General features: G+C 36.4%; 1 long non-coding RNA gene across 3 annotated transcripts in view; it reads right to left on the reverse strand.

Moving 5' to 3' along the window:
- Positions 1-1,151: 1,151 nt before the first annotated feature.
- Positions 1,152-22,997, reverse strand: part of LOC116592948 — a 214,734-nt gene continuing 192,888 nt past the window's right edge. For all 3 annotated transcript variants that reach the window (XR_004286670.1, XR_004286672.1, XR_004286669.1), the window contains 2 exons: positions 3,548-3,704; positions 1,152-2,434 (listed from right to left, as the gene is read on the reverse strand). This is a non-coding gene — a long non-coding RNA (uncharacterized LOC116592948). The remainder of the gene's footprint in view (positions 2,435-3,547; positions 3,705-22,997) is intronic.

A 22,997-nucleotide genomic window follows, 5' to 3' on the forward strand; every position in this document is an offset into this window, starting at 1 on the left:
AATTAGCCATTTGTTGGGAAACTCAGGCACATACCTGTGGTTACAGAGATAAACAGAGACACATATTTCTAAGTATTATCTCATCGTTTTTCAGCAGCAGGTCCAGAATCACCTGACGACCCCTTAATTGAGTAAACCCTGAAGTGTTCTTATCAAAGGACCACAGTGCAAAATAGAGAAGCCTCTCTCCTCCTTCTCTACTCTGACTGGTCTCTCATCACTCCAAAATAGAATGTGAAGTGTTGCTGCATGTTAAAGTAGTAAATTAAAAATGATTATTATAAGCAGAAAAAAGGGGGATTTATAAATATATGTATATATATTTATATATCATATAATTATATATTTATATTATATATATTATTTATACATACACACACACACACACACACACACACACACACACATTCCTTGCAATGGGGAAGCTGACTCCTTCACCTAATCCCCTCCATCAAGAAATATTCTTTTGAACACCATGCAGGATACAAAATGCTAGAACCAAGGCCTTGACTGGGTGGGTGGAGGTTTGAGGTTTTCTTTAAGTCTTCATTTTTTTTTTTTTTCCAAATAAAATGTATTTGTAAACCATTCTCTGTAGTGATTTGGCTCAATCATTACATTCACTTCATTTTTTTTTAAAGATTTTATTTATTTATTTGACAGATCACAAGTAGGCAGAGAGGCAGGCAGAGAGAGAGAGAGAGAGAGAGAGAGGAAGATGCAGGCTCCCTGCGGAGCAGAAAGCCCAATGCAGGGCTCCATCCCAGGACCCTGAGATCATGACCTGAGCCAAAGGCAGAGGCTTTAACCCACTGACACCCAGGCAACCCTACATTCATTTTAGAAAATAGGATGGCAAAACCTATCAAAAGAAGCATCAAGTGAGGGTTACCACGATGGTATCAACATGGCATTAACACTGGTTTGGGTTTAAAAGATCCTTATTTATTTATTTATTTATTTATTTGCATAAAGAGATTTTTATTCCCACAGTGTGAGTTTATATAGCATTTTTCCTGTACTTTTTTCCCTTTTAATTAATTAATTAATTAATTTCATTCACATATGATGTATTATTTGTTTCAAGGGTACAGGTCTGTGATTCATCATTCTTACACAATTCACAGCACTCACCACAGCACATACCCACCCCAGTGTCCATCACCCAGCCACCCCATCTGTCCCACCCCCACCAGCAGCCCTCAGTTTGTTTCCTGGCATTAAAAGTCTCTGAAGACTGGGTAACCTGTTCACAAACATAATTACATATCACGAACTGGAACACGCACGTCTAATCTAGCAAAATCACAAGGCATACAGGAACAGTCCTGGATTTCAGGTTTTCTCTAGCACCTGCAGGAGCCACAAATGACAGCTTTGACACAAATATAAATATATGTGTACATTACGCATATATAATCAATCACTCGAATGGTTTTCACTTAAGTCTCCGGGGGAAAGGATGTACAATAGACACAAAGGGAAGGAAGTTCCATCCATTTAAAAAGCTCATAAAAGACATGTATCAGAAAAGACGTATGGGAGTAGATAAATTTGAGCAGGATGAAACAACATGAATGAAATAGCATGCTTATTAGAGGGAACAACAGAAGCAAAGAAGCCTATGTTAAGAAATGGCCATCCAGACAGCCGAGAGTAGAAACGCCCTCTCCAGTGTTTGAGGACCGCATGCTAAGGATGGCCCATGCTCTACATATGTAGATCCAGTAACTCTGGTCTGATTTCCACAATACTGTTGCAGGGGTAATAGTATCACCATCACCACCATTTTACAGATGAAGAAATTAAGGCATAAAGAATTCCCATAACTTGCCTCAGAGAGCACAGCTCGCAAGTACAGGAGCTGGAATTTGAACAGAGGTAGAGCGATCTTCAAGCCTACCTTCCTAACCATCTGCTGTATTATCTGCTGAGCCGGCAGCTTAAGCAGATGAAGCCTAGATGGTGGGGTCCTCACCTGCCTCCTAGACTGAAGAATTTGTACAGGCATTTCTCCTGCGGCGTGAGTTTTTGTAACATGAATTGTTAAGAACGTGATTGAATAATTAAGGAGCAAGACTGGCACGACTCCAGCAGCGGCTGGATATAAAATTACCGTGATTGGGAAGAAGCACCTCGAAGAGTAGAAAAACGCTATGCCGTCAACAGTGCAGGAACTCACACCTGTTTGGTGTGCAGTCAATGGAGGCTCAGCTGGCGTTCTTTCTTCTGGATCCTGCTGGAGGTTGTAAACAGCACTACACACATTTTGATTGTACAGAGTTTATTGATTCTTGTCTGATCCTACATGCTCTTCAGAATTTTTCCGGGGATGTTTCAGTTTATTTGGGGCAGTTCTGATCAACCAGTTTATTACTTCACTTTTCGAAAAAGATTACTCTGGCCGTTTTAAAGATCTTCATTATTGAAAATCCTGAAAAATATAATGTGGTTATTGCTGATTTGGTATTGTTTATGCCATCTCTCGTGTGTCACTATCCCACACACCCATTTCAACAGTTGGTTTTTTGACACAGTATTTGAAAATGCCAGGTTTTTTGGTAATACTACTGTCATGTAAGAGCAGTAGAGATTTCACTTAAAACATGCACTGCAGAAGCACTAATGGTTTCTGAGCGGGTGTTATATTGGGAACCATGCATTAGAAAGATTAAACATGCTGCATAGATGCTTTGCAATGAGGAAAAGAGAAGACGTGGAGGGAAATAAGGCTGAGTCAAAATGCCTGTATCTGAAATCTATGTGTCTGGGAGAAGAGCAACAGCATTAATAACTCCAACTGCTAAGATTTAAGGACAGATGTGATAAAACAACATCTCAACTGACCACAGTTTAGAAATACACTTAATTCTCCTGTTAAGAAATGTAATTGTCTGTAAGAACTTCAAATATTACATTGTTTCCTCAAAGGTGCACATTCCAACCTAAGAAACTACTTATATGCAACAATTAAATAATCAGTGTCTTAATAACTCAGCTGTTTCCATATGCACCTTGTTTCTCCTGGTTTTGATGAGGTTGCATGTAATGCCATGAATAGTCAATTATGTGCAATGCTTATTATATAAAGCACTCCATGGTTAAACTAAGATACCGCTGTGTTACCATGGAATTTAGCTCTCTGTAACACAGCATAAAAGCAGAATTAAAATGGCACTTAAAACCCATCTATTAAAAGTCTCTTTACTTCTTCTACTGATACTAGTCTCCACAAATATATTTTTAATAATCAAAATACATATTTTTCAATAATCAAAATTAGAATTAATCAAACAGTTGAAGATCAAGTATTAATTCTGAGTTTTTTTTCCCATAGATATAGATCTTTGAAAATTATAAATGATTATCTAGTTACATCAGCAACAAATCAAAGGTAAAAACTTCCATTATCAGAAAAGGGTCTTTTCCAGAAGAGCTAATTACTGATCTATTTTCTCACACAAAAAAGCATACCTAGTTATGGACAAATGTGTTTCTGATAGTTTTTTCAGTGGAACTGATAAATTATGGATTAGGTTCAGCTCACCTTCTTTAGATCAACAAATGTCTAGAAATCTTCCAAATGCAATAATCAATTGGAATGTGTCTGAAGAGTCTGACATTATCTCTTGACAAATTCCTTTGTTCTCTTCTGAGTTGGCATGATGTATGCAGCTTCCACTTGTGTCTAGAGCAGACATTTCCTGGGAGGTGAGAACAGACTGAAGCATTAATGCATTGTCCAAGTTTATTTTGAATTCGACATTGGAATTCTTAAATCTTAACAAAATTGTTACATTTTCTAAGGCTTACTTTATTATTTTCAAAGGAAGGCAGGAATTACTTGAATTACTCTAAGAAATCTCAGCAGAAAGTATTGAATAAAAATCTAATAAACAATTTGAATAGATAGGAGTGTGGGTAGTTTCTCCATATGAACAACAAAAAAATCCATTCAATCACTGAAAATTCAATACTTTCATGGTCACTAAAGTCTTCTTATTTTCACGGTTCTTCCCACACTATCCAAATTTCTATTTCTGTTGACAAAGTACTTCTGCTGCCAAAGCATATCCAGTTGCTTAGCCATCTTTATTCTTTCTTCTTCCAGCTGCCGTAAATATATTGTTTGATCCTATACCTTCATTTAGGTTTATGTAAGAGATCTGTAGGATTATAGCAATATCACATACTTCTGGATCAATGAAGGTGACTCCATAACCCCAAATGAAAAAAAAAAAATTTGGTGTGTGTAGAGGGAGGATAGCACACTTGTAAATACCATACCAAAAGACAGTCCAAGGGTGACCTTTAGCTGGAAAATATGACTCTTTCATAATAAGAAATTGGAGTAGCCCTGGGGATTTAACCACAGGAGAAAAACAGGGCTAATATGATAAAGGACTGTTGGAAGCAAATTGGTACTGAAGCATTTGCTCCCTATGGGACAAATGCAGACTTGTCTGATTTTTGTGGCTACCACTGAGCCTACTTCTGGAAACAACACCTAATAAATAACCAGTCACCTGCCAGTTATGTCCCCTTGACCTAAACAAAATTTAACCCCCTATGACAATGGTTTTCTACATTAGATGCATATTAAATACCTAGGGAGCTTCTAAAAGATATCTTGGCCTGGGAGTTATAGAAAACCAATTAAATCAAAATCTCAGGATGGAAGTTGGAGCACAATTTGGTATTTTGCAGGATCTCTCTGTGGTTGAGAATCACTGTCCTAAAACCTGAGGTCACATGCATCCTCTTCTGGTCCTCGTCACCTCACCAAATCATAATCCTGCTCTAGTGGGCCACCTATGGCAGTCCAAATCACCGGATGCCTAAAGCCCACATCTCCAGCTCCAGCCCGACCATGGCTTTCTGCCCCCAAGATACTGGGGCTGATGATTGTGTTTTGATACATACTTGTTAAAATCAAGAATAGGGAATTTACCATGGTCACAGCATAAGAGGACTGAAAACAAGTCATTCTGAAACAAAGAAAGCAAACAAATACCAAACAGTTCATGCATAAGGTTGTACAACAGAGTAGGAATAAGCCTTATTAAGGCAGCATACTATACAGAGTGCAGAAACCAGAATTGTTGTACTCAATTGTGAGGAAGGCTCACCCTAATCCAGAGATCCATCTCTAATAATCCCTGAAGAAGCTATTTAATGCAAGATTTTATAAAGACAGATATTGATTGACAGTGACTGAATGTGTTCAGTGAAATAAGAATATTAAGACTGCTCCATGTAAGCACACACATCCAACATACACATGTGATGTAATTTTGCTATCAAGTCTTAGTTTCTCCTAACTAATTGTTGAACCCCTTAACCTCGTGAAAGCAAAGTAGCTGCTTCTCATGGGCCAACCCTCCTAGGCAGATTAGAAATGGCAACAGTCAATACACACCTCAGGGCGACGGTTGGGCCATGCTGGAGTTCAACGGGAAGCAAATGCTCCCCCCACCCCCATCATCAATGCCTGCTATGGATGCAGGAGAGCATACATTACCACCTGTAATGTGCTTCCTAACTCTGTCTTAGTGACGTGTGGATGCCCAACACCCATGCCCCTGACTTGAACCTTCTGGATTGTCCTCCCCTATCCTGTTATCTGGTTCTCTTTAATTTACTGATCCCTTCTCTGAAGCCAAGAGTCCTAATAACTCCATACCATCTTACGAGGCACAGGTACTCCCTCAAATCTTGTATTTTATACTAAGAGCAAAATAAATTTTTCGTTTCTCCTTATTGGCAAGAGTTTAGACTTGGAGAGTTCTTAATAACTGCTTTTGTTTTTACTTTTTTTTTTTTTTTTTTTTCTATTTTGGGTGGAGGCAGACTGTAGAGGGCTTGAGTTCTAAGGATTTTTTTTATCTTAATTTAAAAAATCTGAAGAGTTTTTTCTTTCTCTTTTCCTAATATATTCTGGAAAATGCTGTCACCAATAACATATTTTCCAGAAATAGCCTTGTTTTCTTTTTGCAAAATGCTCGCTTCCTTGCTCTCTACTTGGAGCTGACCTGCTGTGGTGGGAAGGGAATTCTATTCTGCTCGGGGTGTGAGTGAGAAAAAGCAACATCCAATTCAAGATGAAGTGAAAAAGCCTTCACCAGAAGTCAGGGACCCTGTACAGTTCTATCTTTGAAGCAAATAAAAACTCTGCTTTTAATGCTTTCATACCTACTTAGACTAAAGTCAGATTATCATGAAAACCATGCCCTAAATGCCTCCAACATGTTTATTCAGCTATTTCAAAAGCAATCATTAATTTTATATAATACGATTTCTTGTCAGTATTAGCCTATTTCTCGGCCTCACATATAAAATCTATGAGATGAAAAGCTGATTAAAAATATAACACAATGGGGCACCTGGGTGGCTCAGTGGGTTAAAGCCTCTGCCTTCAGCTCAGGTCATGATCCTAGGGTCCTGGGATCGAGCCCCACATCGGGCTCTCTGCTAGGCAGGGAGCCTGCTTCCCTTCCTCTCTCTCTGCCTCTCTCTCTGCCTACTTGTGATCTCTCTCTCTCTCTCTCTCTGTCAAATAAATAAATAAAATCTTAAAAAAAAAAAAAAAATATATATATATATATATATATAAAATACAATGGCTGAATTTCAGAAAATGTCATAAATTAAGACTAGAACTTAAAATGAAAAACCAGAGCATACTATTTGGCATCTAAATACGCTGTATCCTGTTTCCTATAGGATTTTTTTTGTTTGTTTGTTTAATGTCCTTAAACTCATACAAACACACTTCCTTGGTAAAGAATTTCAAGTCTTCCATATTCTAAATTAAATTTAGGGAAGTTTTAAATATATTTATGATGTAGAAAGAAGTATATCTTAATTAAGATGTCACAATGAGGGAGAAGGGGGTGGGATTATGGACATTGGGGAGGGTATGTGCTTTGGTGAGTGCTGTGAAGTGTATAAACCTGGTGATTCACAGACCTGTACCCCTGGGGATAAAAATATATGTTTATAAAAAATTAAAAATTAAAAAAAAAAGATGTCACAATGATGGAAATATTTTTAAAATCTGAAATTTTTAAATAGACAGAACTATGACAGTATTTGTCAAGAAAAAAATAGAATGGGTACAATTAAATAGTATTAGGAACAATAAAAGAATTCATAATATAGATAGAGTACAATCTTTAAAAAATCATAAAGTAGTAGTAGGAGCATCTTTATGCTAATAAATTTGAAAAAAATAAAAGGAAAATTGCTAAGTAAATTACAACTTAACAAGATAAACTGAAGAAAGGGAAAACATGAATTGACCCAGAATCATTTAAGTTTTTATAAAAATTTATACCTTCTGGATTTCTGCTTAATAAAAGACACCATTAAGATCATAAGAAGAACAAGTCACAGAAAACAAGACTGAAAAGTCAAGTCACAGAATGGAAGATATTTTTATAAATATAACCATCAGGGCCACAAACTAAGAACATGCATGTGTATATATGTAGGATATGTATATATGCATGTGTGTGTGTGTAGTTACATATGCCTATAATTCTTTAGGGAAAAAAAAACTGATAGGAAATGGATAAAATATTTGAACAAATATTTCACAAGGGAAGAAATTAAAAATAATTCATCTTCACTCATGATAAGGGAAATGCAAATTAAAATTTCAATGAAATAGTACTACACATTCACCAAGAAATTTAGAAGACTGATGATAGGAAGTAAGGACAAAGATGTGAAGCCACTGGACTCCTGTACTGTTGCTGGGATTATAAACTGGTTTAATTGCTATGAAAAACTGGCAGTACCCACTGAAGTTGCCCTAGGCATTCCCTGTGACTCAGAAATTCTGCTCCTGGGCATAGGCCCAATGGAAGTGTATGTGTATGTTTTTAAAAATACTAAAAGAAATCTCCTAGAACAAATATTGGAATTATTCAAATATCTATTAATGATAAGAAGGATGAATAAGTTATACTATATCTGCACAAAGGAACACTACCCAATAATCAGAGTAAATGAACTCTATTGTTCACGCAGTAACATTGGATGAATTTTATAAATGTAATATTGAGCACAAGAAACTAAACACAAAAGAATACACAGTACATGATTCTACTTGCCCAAGGTTTTTAAAATTCATCTACAATGTCTTAAAGAAAATTTTTGTTCAACTTTGAGAATGTACACACACGTGTGTCTAAACCACCCTGGGCCCTGGAATTTTGTACAACCCATTCTGGGCTTGTTTGAGTCCTGGGTTCCAGTGAGTAGTAAGGTGAAACATGATGGTGGCCACTGGCAAAGAAGTTTCTAGTCTACCTTCTGAGCCACCAGAAATCTGAACTTAAAAAGTTCCCTAATTTTGAATGCCTCTTTTTAAATAGATATCAAGCTCTTTTAGTTTCTGCACAAAGAGAAATGGGATTTATACCTAAATGGTACTTGCCAGGCAAGCAATAAATTCAGCTGTTTTCCATTGTTATTTACAAATCCTTATTTCTTTTCACTTAACAGTTGGTAGAAGTCAAGATCTGGTGGCACTTAAAAAACAAAAACTTATAAGTTATGCTTGTGGGATGCTGGTAATATTCTATTTCTCAGTGTGTGTTGGTTACATACCTGTGTTAATTCTGTATAAATTCTTTGAGCTATACTTCTGTGATTTGAATTATAACATAATTCAACTATATACACTTCAAGAAATATGAAATTGTGTAGCAGTTAAAAATGTCTCAAGCAAAACATAGAAAACCTACCCTTCAAAAGCACGCTAGGCTGAGATGGTTTTACAGGCAAGTTCCACTACACTCTTAAAGAACAGATAATCCCTAACATTGTACCCCTACTCATTTCTCTCCCTCAGGTTAGTATAACCTGCATAGCAAACACTAGACTGTGAGGGGAAAAAAAAAAAAAAAAAAAAAAAAAAAAAAAGAAAGAAAGAAAGAAAGAAAGAAAGAAAATAAAAAAAAGAAAAAAAAAAAAAATACTTTATAGGCAGATCTCACATATGACTATGACAAAATCTTTTTTAAAAATCTAAGTTTAGCCGAGAAATTAACAAACAAGGAAGACAGAGGTATTAGAAACAAAAAACAAAGTAAATAAAATTCATATAGCCAAAATTGGAATTTACATTCAGTTATTTCATATAATGAAATGTGGTGCTGTGTAACCTCATGTAATTCAGATACCCATGCTGATAACATTTTAATCTCAGAAATATCTAAAGATACGTGTAAGGAGCATCTGAGTGGCTCGGTCATTGGGCATTTGCCTATGGCTCAGGTCATGATCCCAGGGTCCTGGTTTGGAGCCCTGAGTCTGGATGCCTCCTCCTCAGGAAGCCTGCTTTTCCCTCTCCCACTCCTCCTGCTCATGTTTCCTCTCTCTGTCAAATAAATAAATGAAATCTTTTTGAAAAATAAAGACACCTGTAAATCTTGCACAACAGTTTTTAAAAAAAATTTGATTTCTCTATTACCCAATTAACCTTTTCCCTAAGAAGCAGTAAAAGATGAAAAGCATGGAGGGAGTGGGACAAGGCTTGATTACGCTCCGTGTTCTCCAGTCACCATCCTCCCAAAGACAGCAAAGCCTGTCAAGGAGGCTGGCCTCTCCGGATCAGAGGAGAAAGGTACATGTGCCTAGGCACAGTGGTTCCTGGACTGTGGCCCCCAGACCAGCAGCTACAGCACCACCTGGAAACTTATCAAAAAAGGATATTTTTAGATTCCCAAAGTAAGATGTACCAAATCAGAAACTCCCTAGATGTTGTGTTTTAACAAGCCCTTCAGGGGATTGTGATCCATTTCAAGTCTGAGAAAGGGGGTCCTCAGGTCATAGTCCCTGTAGTAAATGGGCGAGCTCTGCACACACTGCCCTTTCTTTCTTTCTTTCTGTCTAGTCCAGGAGACCAGACGACTGTGAGGAAGACAATGGTGAAAGGAATTGATCCTCCTAAGAAAGCAATATAAATTTTAAAATTTCAAATTTTACATAAATTGTAAACAGAAGTAGGGAGAACTGATACCATGTTCAGCTTTTCTAGATAATGTGAAAATGCTGTGAAATATAAAAACAACTTATGTAAATGAACTCTGAGTTATCTGGCCTAAGACTCTTTGAAGAGCAACTTATAATATTTTTTTAAACTACATAAAAATATACAGCAATTATAGAAAACAAGATAAAACAGATAAGCACACAAAATGGAACAGTAAACCTGCAATCCTGTCACTCATAAATGATCTCTTTTAAATTATTTATAAATTAATGTAATAATATATCTTAATAACTGGTAGGGCAAATTCTATGTCATCATTCTTTCATTTTATAATTTTCCTAACTACATTATCATAATACTTTGGTGCATACTCTTCTAGTTTTAAGTTAATAATGATATCATACAATACCTATGATAGTTTACCTATACCATTGATTACCATTCATTAAAGAATGCAACATATATATATATATATATAACTTCTTCTATAACACATTTCTCTGTAGCATTTTAATTATTGAATATCACACTACTTGAAGATATCATAATTTATGCAGTCTATTGTCAAACATACAATATTCCCAATCCTTTAATGCTATAATGAACATTCTTATAGCAAATACTTGCACATATACTAAAAGTAGAATGTTAACTAATATTTTTGTTTGTTTTTCTTCTGTGTGTCTCTCTCTCTCTCTGTCTCTCTCTCTCTCACACACACACACATGCACAACTGCTGTGGGATTTTTTGACATTTTATCAGCATTATATGTCTTTTGATGCTAAACAATGGGTATTATCTCCTTTGAGCTTTTCTAAGTTGATGTAAAATTGAATGTGATACAATTTTTGGTTCTATTTATTTAAATATGAGTATGGCTGACTAACTAATGTATTTATTCATTGGCTATTTCTCTTCTTTTGTGAATAATTTATTCATATACTCTGCTTACTTCCCGATCTTCTAAAAGTTATTTTTTTTACATTGCAGAAGTAATATATATGTAGATTCTTTCTTTAAAAAAAAAAAAATCAAACAAGCAGTCTAAGCAGAATAAAAGCCCCCTTCGTGGTCCCACTCCACCTCAATGCCACTCTCCTCCCCAGAGATACCCTTGTTTATAATTTGCTGTGTATCTTTTATTTATTTATTTATTTATTTATTTATTTATTTATTTTTAAGAGAGGCAGAGAGAGGGGGATTGAGGGTGGGGGGAGAGGGAGAATCACAAGCCAGCTCCATGCCCAGTGCAGAGCCCAATGCAGGGCTTGATCTCACAATCCTGAGATCATGACCTGAGCCAAAATCAAGAGTCGGACACTTAACCAAGTAAGCCACCCAGGTTCTCTCCTGTGTATCTTTTATATTCTCACCATTTACACATATATTTATATATAGCCCATTTTTTACAAGGTTTGAATCATACACAGAGCTCTTTAACTTGCTTTTTTTTTTTTTTCTTTCTCAATATGTCATGGGAACTTTTCCATATCTGTACACAGTGGAATATATCCACCATAATTTTAAAAAGCATTCTTCTACAGCTCAATGTTTCAGTTACTTTTAATGTTTTAATGTTGTAAACAACATCTCCATCCTTTACAAATAATCTTGTGCATGGAACCAGTCTGTTAAATATGACTCATCAGAGTAAAATCAAAAAATGATTTTTTTCCTGTCAGTCACTTATGTATTCAAAGCCCCTCTGAAGGACAGGATTTTACCCTATGCATGGATAAAAATCTCTGTAAAGCATTTATTTAGTCAGTCTGCCAGTCACTTTAGTTATAACAATTGCTCCTTAATGTGTAGCATGCTAAGCACTCTCCAGATTTATTCTTTCAATTTTCATAACAAGCCTAGGAAGTAGGCATTATGATAACATCCAAAATTGCAGATGAGGAAACTGAGGAACAAGGATTGTACAGGGCTTGCAGAGCTAGTCAACAGTGGAGTCACGATTTGAATCACTGAAGATTCACTCTAAATCCCACATTCTTAACCACCACGCCTAAAGCCAAATTATAAAAACATTCTCCTTTTCTTTTAAAATTTGTACCATTTTTACCTTTCACATCTAGACCTGTAATTAATCTGGAATTGAATTTTGCATAGTAAGAGAGAGGAGACATAGGGGATTGAAAATGTCCCCCCAACTGCACACAAACCTAAAAATTTAAATGTGATCTTATTTGGAAATAAGAGTCTTTGAAGATATAATTTAGGAAGGATTAAGGTGAGATTAAGGAGATCATACTGTATTAGGATGGCCCTAAGTCGAATGAGAGAGTCTATGAAAGAGAAAGGACAATATGGACACACACACAAAAGCAACAAGAAGGTTGTGGTAGTGATTGGAATGACGTATGTCTGCAAACCAACGAACCCCAAAGATTGCTGGCAACTATCAGAAGCTAGGAGAGAGGCATGGGATGTTTCTTCCTCAAAGCCTCCAGAAAGAACCAACCAACACCTTGCTTTTGGACTTCTGAACTCCTGAACTATGTAAAAAATAATTGGTTTTAAGCCACCCAATTTGTGGTAATTAGTTACAGCAGCCCTAACAAATTAATACAGAGACAATATTATTTTTTTTTCAAATAGACATAAAATTGACCCAGCATCATTTATTGAAAAGCCATACTTTACCCACAACACTGCATTGTTACCTTTCTCATAAGTCAGGCAACTCAGTTGGGGTCTCTTTCTACATTCCCTATTCTGTTTCATTCATTCTATAGCATATGATATTAATTACTATAGTTTTATTCCTGTAAACTATGTTCTTTAGCTATGTTTTTCTAAAAAGATTTGTTTTTTCCTTATTCTATTCATATCAATATAAATTTTAGGATCATCTTAGCAACTTCCATTAAGAAATCCTCAATTGGGGGCGCCTGGGTGGCTCAGTGGGTTAAGCCGCTGCCTTCGGCTCAGGTCATGATCTCAGGGTCCTGGGATTGAGTCCCGCATCGGGCTCTCTGCTCAGCAGGAAGCCTGCTTCCCTCTCTCTCTCTCTACCTGCCTCTCCATCTACTTGTGATCTCTCTCTGTCAAATAAATAAATAAAATCTTTAAAAAAAAAAAAAAAGAAATCCTCAATTGAAAGAGGACTGGCATCTTTACAAAACTGAACCTTTCAGCTCATGAACATGAGACAGTTCCATTAGTTTATATACTTATTATTATCTTAACAATATTTGTAGATTTCAGTATAAAGAGCTTAGCTTACACATCTTTTATTTTACTAATTGTTCTACATTTGATCTTTTCTGGTATCATGAATGGTGTTAATTAAATAAATATTCATTCTCTACTAACATATTACTTATAAGCACAGAAATACAAAATATTTTCACATATTATAAAAGGCAGAGTATAAGGAATATAGTCAATTATATTGTAATAGTATGGTATGGTGACAAGTGGCTATACTTGTGGAGGTCATAACATAATGTATAAACTTGTCAAATCACTGTGCTGTACACCTGAAACTAATGTAACATTGTGTGTCAACTATATATACATACAAAGATAAATGTAGAGTATAAAGACAAAAAAGAAACTATTAGAGAAGGATGAGTTGCCCTCATTTCTCCTTGCTCTTCCAATGACCTCCATTGAAAGTGAACCTCTATTATTATCACAAATGTGCAATAAATTGACCCCAGGAGCAATTTTTTAGTTGACAGTGCAAAGAAATAATTGTTTCTGAACTGTAATATCAAGCCTTAAAATCTATTCTATGTATGAGATTATAATAATCATGACTTTTGAATCATATTTCATATTTAATCTTTAAGCAGTTCTTTCTCTGATAATGTTCAATTTTGATATCAGCTTTGTTTGAATATTGATTTTAACTGCAGGTTAAGATTCATTGATTAATTCATTAATTTAAAAAGATTAATTTGACCTTACATTATATTCTAGTCACTATAAAATTAAGATTCTATTACTGGCCTGATATTGTCAGATTCGCCATCTCCTATTCACATCTTTTGCCCTGGCATCTAGCAATATGTCTATCCCATGGTAGTTACTAAAGTATGTTCTATTTGTTGAATAAATAACTTCATTAATAAAAATAGATATTTCCACATATTGATTTTATATCCAGGGACTTTGCTAAAAAATTTACCTTGTGTAAAAAAAAAAAAAAAAAAAAAGGAAAAGAAAAAAAATTCCTTATGAAATTTTCATAGTTCATCTTGGATTCTCTTGGATTTTCTATGAATATGATCATGTTACCATTGAATACTGACCATTGTATTTATTTATTCTCTATCCTTATAGTTTTTACAGTTTCTTATCTTCTTGTCTTGGCCAAAACTCCATGATGAATAAAAGTGGTGCTACAGGGCAAATTTGTCTTGTTTCAGCTCTTCCCCCAGCTCAAGTCTAGTATGGACTGAACACCAGCTCACGGGGCTTTTCTCTTCCAAGTTGAGACAGAGGATGAGAGAGAAAGTATGGGAGAGGTCTGGCTGGCTTTGTTGTATTTTACCAATGGATTGCCTCTCACCTGATCAGAGCAGATATTCAAGTCAGATTCAAGTCTCCTTCAAGACTCCTGGGCATTGAATATCTCCCCTGTAGTCTCTTAAGGCTGGAAAGCCTCTCCAGCCAACCCCTGGTTTTCCTGTAATTCCACACAGATTTCCTCTGTTTGGCTCTCATCCTCATCCACCTTCCAGGAAGCCCATTTGGATCTAGTCTCTCATTGTTCTAAGCCAGCCCCCTTCCCATATGTGCTCTATAGAAAGCATCCATGCAGCTCTGGTATCTTTAAACCATGAAGGGCCAGAGGAACCATCTGTTCTCACCCTTCAGCCATCAGCCAGCCTTTTTCTCACTTTAGGCTTTTTTGGCTGTGGATCTAACACTGGTACCGTAAACCTCATCATTTCTAGAGGATACAGGTCAAAAATCTAAGTGGTTTCCTTGAAGAATTTCTCACTGGGTTTGAATTAAGACAGATGTATGCAGCTTCCCTCACCCACAGCATCAAGGAAGAGAAGATCCAACAGTCCTCCAGACTCTTTAAAGACTCTCCATCCTCACTTTATTTAAAGTAAGTATTGAGCTCAGAGCAACCAATTTCCAGCCCTCTACTTCAAAAGTCTTTCATCTTCCCTTGGAATACTTGTGACCTTTTTTTTTTTTTTCTTTTTTTAAATCCAGCAGAAACTAAGAAGAAACAGTTATATTATTGTATTTTGAGCACATGTAAACATTTGTCCATTTACATAATGAGAAGTTTATATTTTGGGGTTTTATAAAAATTCTTAATAATTAAGAATATCTAGCCATTTGTTATAATGTCAATATTCTCCCAATTTAATATGTCATCCATTCTTATTCTCTGAATTATGAGACACTCACAGAGTAATTTAGCTTAAGACATCATAAGCAAAAACTTATATTCAGTTATTACTTACAAAATAAATTATGGAAGAGTATTTGTAAAGTTAAGTAGACATCTAATGACACATGTTGCTTTGTCTGAAGATAAATACCATCATATTAAACCACTGTATCTTGGACTTCAGCTCTTCACTATATACATCTTAACATTTATATATGTGTGTGTGTGTGTGTGTGTGTGTGTGTGTGTGTGTGTGTATTTATTCCTGGGGACTTTTATACTTCTTCTCCTGTTGTGGTTGAAGAAATCTCCAGTGTTGACACTGGTGTTTTATCCTGAAACACTGCCTAAAGTGTCTTGATTCTTAATCTATAAGTACAATACTTAAACCTTATATGGACATACTATTCATTAGAAATACTATACTGGGCAGAGAGAAAAAAACAAAACAAAATAAGCTCCTCTGTATTTATATTCATCAACTACAATGGAAGTTTCCATTTCCGTGGTAGCCATGCAAACAACATCTCTCTTGCATAAAAATATTCTCACTCCAAAAAGACTTAGCAGCCCACATGCCTAGGCTGCATGAAGTCACCTAATTAGCCCTTCTCTTGCTGTAATTCATGGCAACTTTGCATGTTCTTCTCCATTGAGAACTAATATTACTCCATAAATTAGTCCTTGCCCTTCTAGCTGGGTCCAAGTTGAATTCTGAAAGGGAAAGAAAATCAAATCTTCCGTCCTTTGCTTGTTAACTTTTTAAATATACATTAACATAACAGAATGCACTGTTAAATAGTCTTTTTTTATCCATTTGGTTTCCTCACACCCTAATTAGGTCAATCCTCTGATGGTAGAAAACTTAAAAATATGCCCTCAATTTGTCAGTTTACTTTTATTATTTTTAGAAAAGGTCATTTTCTAAATTGCATTAGAGTATACATTGAAAGTAATTCATTGCAACATAGTTATCTACATATCTCATTTCAAATAATTATGTCTTTGGGGTCAGGGCAAAAATGAAAGGAAATGAAATATTTCCTCTGTTGATGCTATACTTCCAAAAATATACAATAATATTTCTAACACAAATAATAAAGTGCATGTATTCAGACTTCGTGACTGTCCTACCTCTCTGGATCTTCCTGCTTTGTACCTTCATTCTCTAAGTGACTTTGTTCACCCCTGTATCCCATGAAAATCTCTTCACATTTATATCTCCAGGCCAGATGCCTCATCAGAGTTTCACACCAATATATAATCATAATTTTTTCTTTCTTTGAAACTTCCAGGCAATCCCAGTTCCTTCATTTCCGAAACTGAATCCCTGCTTCGGCCACACTAAAGGGGTCTTCCTCAGAGATTACCCATCTCAGCAAAGAACTTTGTCTCAGTTCAGACTGTCATAACAAGACTTAGGCTGGGTGGCTTAAACAACAAACATTTATTTCTCACAATTCTAGGAGCCAGAAAGTCCCAGATCAAGATGCAGACAGACTCCCTGTGTGATGAGGACCCACTTCCTGGTTTGCGGAGGATTACCTTTTTGCTATATCATCACAAGGTAAAAACAGAGAACATCTCTTCAGAGTCTCTTCTTACAAGGGCATTAATTCTACTCACAAGGCTCTATCTGTCTTTATGACATAACTACTGTCAAAGGTCCCATCTTCTAATATTGTCACATTGGAGACACATAGGACTTATGAATGGGGGGGTCAAGTTCAATTCATGGCAAACCCGGAATCATCCTTGTTACTTCTCCTTCTCTATGTCGATTCAGTCACCTCCTAAAAAAGCTCTCAATTATTCTTCTCCTACCCACTTAAGCCCCCATGTTGCATAACCACTTCCTCATATCAGGGAGATCATATGATAGTTGTCTTTCTCTGCTTGACTTATTTCGCTAAGCATGATACGCTCTAGTTCCATCCATGTTGTCGCAAATGGCAAGATTTCATTTCTTTTGATGGCTGCATAGTATTCCATTGTGTATATATACCACATCTTCTTGATCCATTCATCTGTTGATGGACATCTAGGTTCTTTCCATAGTTTGGCTATTGTGGACATTGCTGCTATAAACATTCGGGTGCATGTGCCCCTTTGGATCACTACGTTTGTATCCTTAGGGTAAATACCCAATAGTGCAATTGCTGGGTCATAGGGCAGTTCTATTTTCAACATTTTGAGGAACCTCCATGCTGTTTTCCAGAGTGGCTGCACCAGCTTGCATTCCCACCAACAGTGTAGGAGGGTTCCCCTTTCTCCGCATCCTCGCCAGCATCTGTCATTTCCTGACTTGTTGATTATGCTGAGTGAAATAAGTCAAGCAGAGAGAGTCAATTATCATATGGTTTCACTTATTTGTGGAGCATAACAAATAGCATGGAGGACATGAGGACTTAGAGTGGAGAAGGGAGTTGGGGGAAATTGGAAGGGGAGGTGAACCATGAGAGACTATGGACTCTGAAAAACAATCTGAGGGTTTTGAAGGGACGGGGGGTGGGAGGTTGGGGTACCGGGTGGTGGGTATTGTGGAGGGCACGGATTGCATGGAGCACGGGGTATGGTGCAAAAATAATGAATACTGTTATGCTGGAAATAAAAATTTAAAAAAATAAATAAATAAATAAAAAATAAAAAAGCTCTCAAGTCTGTCCCTTTCTCTCCAGTGAACACTGCGGCCCCAGTGTAAGCCACTAGCATGTCTTACCAGGGAAACTCACAGATACCCTCCTGATTGCCCTGTTGGCACCATTACATTATGCTATACACAGGAGTCTTCACTGATATTTTTCAATGTGAATCTAACTGTGTCACCTCTAGCATTATCTGAACACCTTTGTGGCATCCTATTTCTCTTTAGAATAAAGATGGAATATACTTAGGTTCCTTATGACCTGAATTCTAGTCTCTCTCTGTAGTCTTACTTGAGCCACTCTCCTTTCTTAAAATCAGTGTCACTTTTTTTTTTTTCCATTTCTGACAACATTTTAATCATCATCCCACCTCAGAGCTTTTTTACATACTACCACCTTGACTTGGCACTCTATATCTACCTGTCACTCCCTTCACCCTAACAGATGACTCTTATGGTGGTAGGGTCCTTCTGGAAGGATTTATTGTCTGGACCACCGGGAGTACTACTGACAGACACCTTCAACCTTGAGACTATTTGGGAATTGCCTCAGCTGCAGGAAACTGCCTTGCCCAAGGTCGTGCTTTTCTTAGAGAGGCCCACAACCAACAACTGAGTGAGGCAGAGTAAAAATGGACAATTCTGACAAACTATTTTAGCTCCAGAGCTTTCTATGTGGTCAGATGAGGCTTGCATCACAGCCTAACCTCTCCCTCTGCTGAATCCTGTTCCTTTCCTTTCCTTCCATAAATGTAGATTTATGGAATAATCTGTATAATATGGAATAAATATAGATTTACCCACTAAACTGCTTTAGAGTCTGCTTCAAAATACTCCTCCTACAGAGGTCTGCTTAGCTTCCTTATGGAAGCTAGATAGTTAGCTGTCTATTAATTTTTTTCGGGCTATCAAAATAAATACTCATAAACTTGGTGACTTATAACAACTGAAATGTATTCTCTCACACTTCTGGATTCTAGAACTCTGAAATAAGGTTTTGGCTGGGCCACACTTTCTCTGAGTGTCATCAGAGAGAATCCTACCCTGCCTCTTACAGCTTCTGGTAGTAGCTGATAATCCTTTACAACCTTTGACTCATAGACACATCCCTCTAAGTTCTGTCTATCTGTGTGTGGCCTTCAACTCTGTGTATCTGGGTCTCTGTGTTCCAATGTCCCTCTTTGTTAGAACACCACTTATATCAGATTTCGGGTCCACCTTAACTCAGTATGACTTCATCTTAACTTGTTTATGTCTGTAAATATTCTATTTCTAAATAAGTTGCATTCACAGATTCTAAGAGTTAGGACATCAAGATACCTTTTCGGGGACATAATTCAACCCATAAGCTCAATCACTGAAGACACAGTTGGATGTAAGTAACATATATTGCAGTAGATATTGGTCATCCTTTCTAGTTACCAAACATTTCTGAACAATTTCTTGCTATTTAGGGTATTTTCCTAAAACTCACTATAAGAGTCCAATGTATATTTTCCCAGCCTCCTTTGCAGTAAGGATAAAGGCATGTAACTTCTGTCGTCAGAGACCAAACATAGATCTGGGAATCAGTGGTACAAAGAATCACGCTGTGTAAAGAGTCTATTTGGTAAAGGAGGTAACAGGGACATCCAATTTCCAGGGGCAGGAGCATCAGAGTTTAGATACTGTCAACTCTAAACCCACAGTGGGTACATCCAAAGACAGCACCCAAGGTGTCTTCAGTAGACCAAGTGTGGTAGGATTTGGGGTCCTGATGTGTGGTTTCTGGCCAGCCCAGAGATTCAATAAGGTTTATAATATTCTTTTGAAGCTATCTTTCTTCTTAAACTGTCAGAGTTGGAATGTATTATCTGCAACCAAGGCCCTAACTTATATAGAAATTCACCTTGAGTTTATTTAGATAGAAGCAAAAAAGAGGGTGATGAAAGTAAATTTATTGGTTCAAATCTCTGTAAGATTTGGGAGTAGAGTCAGACTCTCATATGCCAAATGCTCTCAGGAATTTCTATTTATTTCATCCCTTCTCTTATCTCTGCTTTTTTCTGCATCAAAATTCATTTTTTCAGGTTGACTACCCCCATTGGAACCACAATCACCATCAGCCCCTATACTCACATGCTGGGTTTTGAGAGCACAGAGAAAAGAGCTGCTCTTTGCCAGAACCAGTTTTATAGATCCAGGCAAAGTCATTTAATTACCCAACTTGAGTTACATGCCTTTACCATGGATCGATCAGTTTGGTCAGGAAACTGAGTTACTGTGAATTCATTCCAGTTACTGTAGCCAGGGAGGCAGGTCATCCAAATCCCTTTAAGAGCACATGCCAGAGCAGAGAATGGGAGGAAAGGAGCAGATTCCCCACTGAGGGGAAGGTTTGAAGGTAGGGAGAGAGAGTAGGTAGCATAAATATGTCCACAGGAAAATCATTAGGAATCTGGCTGTTAGGCAGTTTGCATCTACTCTAAGTATTTTCAGTGTTTACCCATAAAGTTTTATCTATGTTTACAAATAATGACAAGCATTACCTCTTTAAGACTTCATTGTAGTTAAATAATTCATTCTATACATTATAGATTCTAAATGTATATTCTATGCATTCTATACACAAACCTTTCTGTTATAACTGCTATATTACCAGTGTCTTAGGGATGCAGCAAATAGAATATAGGGATAAAATGACATTTACTAAATAATCAAATAAATAAGTAAACGATACTCTGACTCAAGGAATGAATCTAGGGCATTCTATTAGGCTAACCTAGAGGTAGCATGAATTTATAAAAGATATTTGTGACTCTTCAGCCAATCTACACTTTATCTCATATCATATAGACAATATAATGGGATAAAAACAACCTTGAATTAAACTAATTCTACCTCTTACTAGTTATGTGGATTTAAACAAGTAATTTAACTTCTTTGTGATCTAAGTTCTTTATATAAAGAATATAATATTAGCGATCCTTGTAACAATTATAGCACATAAATACATGCTTTCTTTTGTTATTATATTCACCAGATCCTACTGTCTACTAGGTATTTTTATAATCTTAATACCATAATGACACCAATATGCCTCTGCCCGCATATTGCCAATGCTCTTGTATTGCTCTAGCACGTCTATACTCTCTTGAAAGAAATTAAGACTCAGGACACCTGGATGGCTTAGTCAGGTAAGTGTCCAACTCTTGATTTCAGCTCAGATCATGATCTCATGGGTCATGAGATCAAGCCCCGCATCAGGTTCCATGCTCAGTGGGGAGTCTGGTTGAGATTTTTCTCTCCCTCTCCCTCTGCCCCTCCCCCTCTCTCTTTCTCTCTAAAAAATAAATAAATAAATATTTGAGGGGGAAAAAAATGGAACCGGTCTCTTCCTTAAAACAGAAAACAAACAAACAAACAAAGTAAATCTTCCATAAACCCAAAAAAAAAAAAAAAAGATTTTTTTTTTTTTTAACCTCCATTCAACTTTGGGATTGGAAGAAGAAAAATCAAAGGAATTTTTGAATAAATAACAAATTATTTTCTCTTATTAGTGTTATTTTCTTCTTTACAGCTTTAATCTATTGATTCTCAGTTGGAGCTCTCATTGCAGTGGAAGGTGGAAGACCATGGGGAATTGAGAGAAATTCATTGAGATAAACAGGCATAGCCTTCCATTTCCCATTCCTAAAGTGAGAAGCAGTAATGTACAATTTCAAAATGGAATCCTCCAAATTATTTCTATAGAACCAAATTTACAGGTATACTTAGCCTATGTATACTCATTGTATATATATATTTTTAAAGATTTTATTTATTTATTAGAGAGAGAGGGAGCGAGCGAGCACAGGCAGACAGAATGGCAGGCAGAGGTAGAGGGAGACGCAGGCTCCCTGCCGAACAAGGAACCCAATGTGGGACTCAATCCCAGGACGCTGGGATCATGACCTGAACCGAAGGCAGCTGCTTAACCAACTGAGCCACCCAGGAGTCCCCATTGTATATTATTTCGATAATCAGAGTACAGCCCTTGAAAAACTAAAGTATTCTCATTTCTAGGGAGAGAACTAACAATGAATGAAGAGGTTGATTACTAGTCTCACATTGGAAGATACAACTAATGTAAACCATTTAGTGAGCTTTCTGAAGTCCAACAAAACTGACCACTAGCTAGATTCACTGCCCTGCTCCCACCAGCAATACTGACTGCTTTGAGGAAAGAAAATAAACAAACAATAAAACAATCCTAGAATTCCTGCCCAGAACTTTTCTCTGAAAAGAAACAGGCTGGTAAACCTAGGTGTAGTTGTATAAGAAATAAACATACAGAAAATGTGTAATTAGTTTGTAAGTCTGTAATTAGTGTGTTTGTAATATTTTTCTATCTGAAGGACACACAAAAAATACTTACAGGGCTAGAGATCTGTTCAAGTTGTTTTTCTGAACTATCATTTTAGAAATCTAAAAAGGGCTTTAGGGTTCATCTTAGAATGGTACCATCTGCTCTTATTATCATTTCTCTCTACCAAAGACTACATTGTTTCATATGAAAGTATAATCTTGTCAGAAAATGAGTTATAAAATGTTAATTTCTGATCTACTTCCCATCTTATTATGTAATTCTATCTCTAAGCCAAATATATAACAAATGACTTCACAAAATGAAAACATTCCCTTGTCAAATTACTCTTTTATGGGCATTAAAAAGAAAAGCAGATTGCTTTTGTTTTGCTGAGTATTTTTTAAGAGTAATAATTCTATATACTTCCTTGGAAAGATGAAAAACATTCTTATCTACCCCATCATCTGAATATGTACTTACTTTTTCTTATTGCAACATCTTCAAGTTCATAACCATAAAATAATTTTCATTCTTGTTTTTAGAGACTGTAACTCTGCCATATGGTAAAGTTGTTCATTCATCCATGTATTTTTTTATTTATCCAGCAATATGGTTTTTAGCACCAGTGATACTGTATACCAGGTATCAACATGT

The sequence above is a fragment of the Mustela erminea genome, chromosome 1 (assembly GCF_009829155.1).
Source record: "Mustela erminea isolate mMusErm1 chromosome 1, mMusErm1.Pri, whole genome shotgun sequence".
In the NCBI taxonomy this organism is placed as follows: domain Eukaryota; kingdom Metazoa; phylum Chordata; class Mammalia; order Carnivora; family Mustelidae; genus Mustela; species Mustela erminea.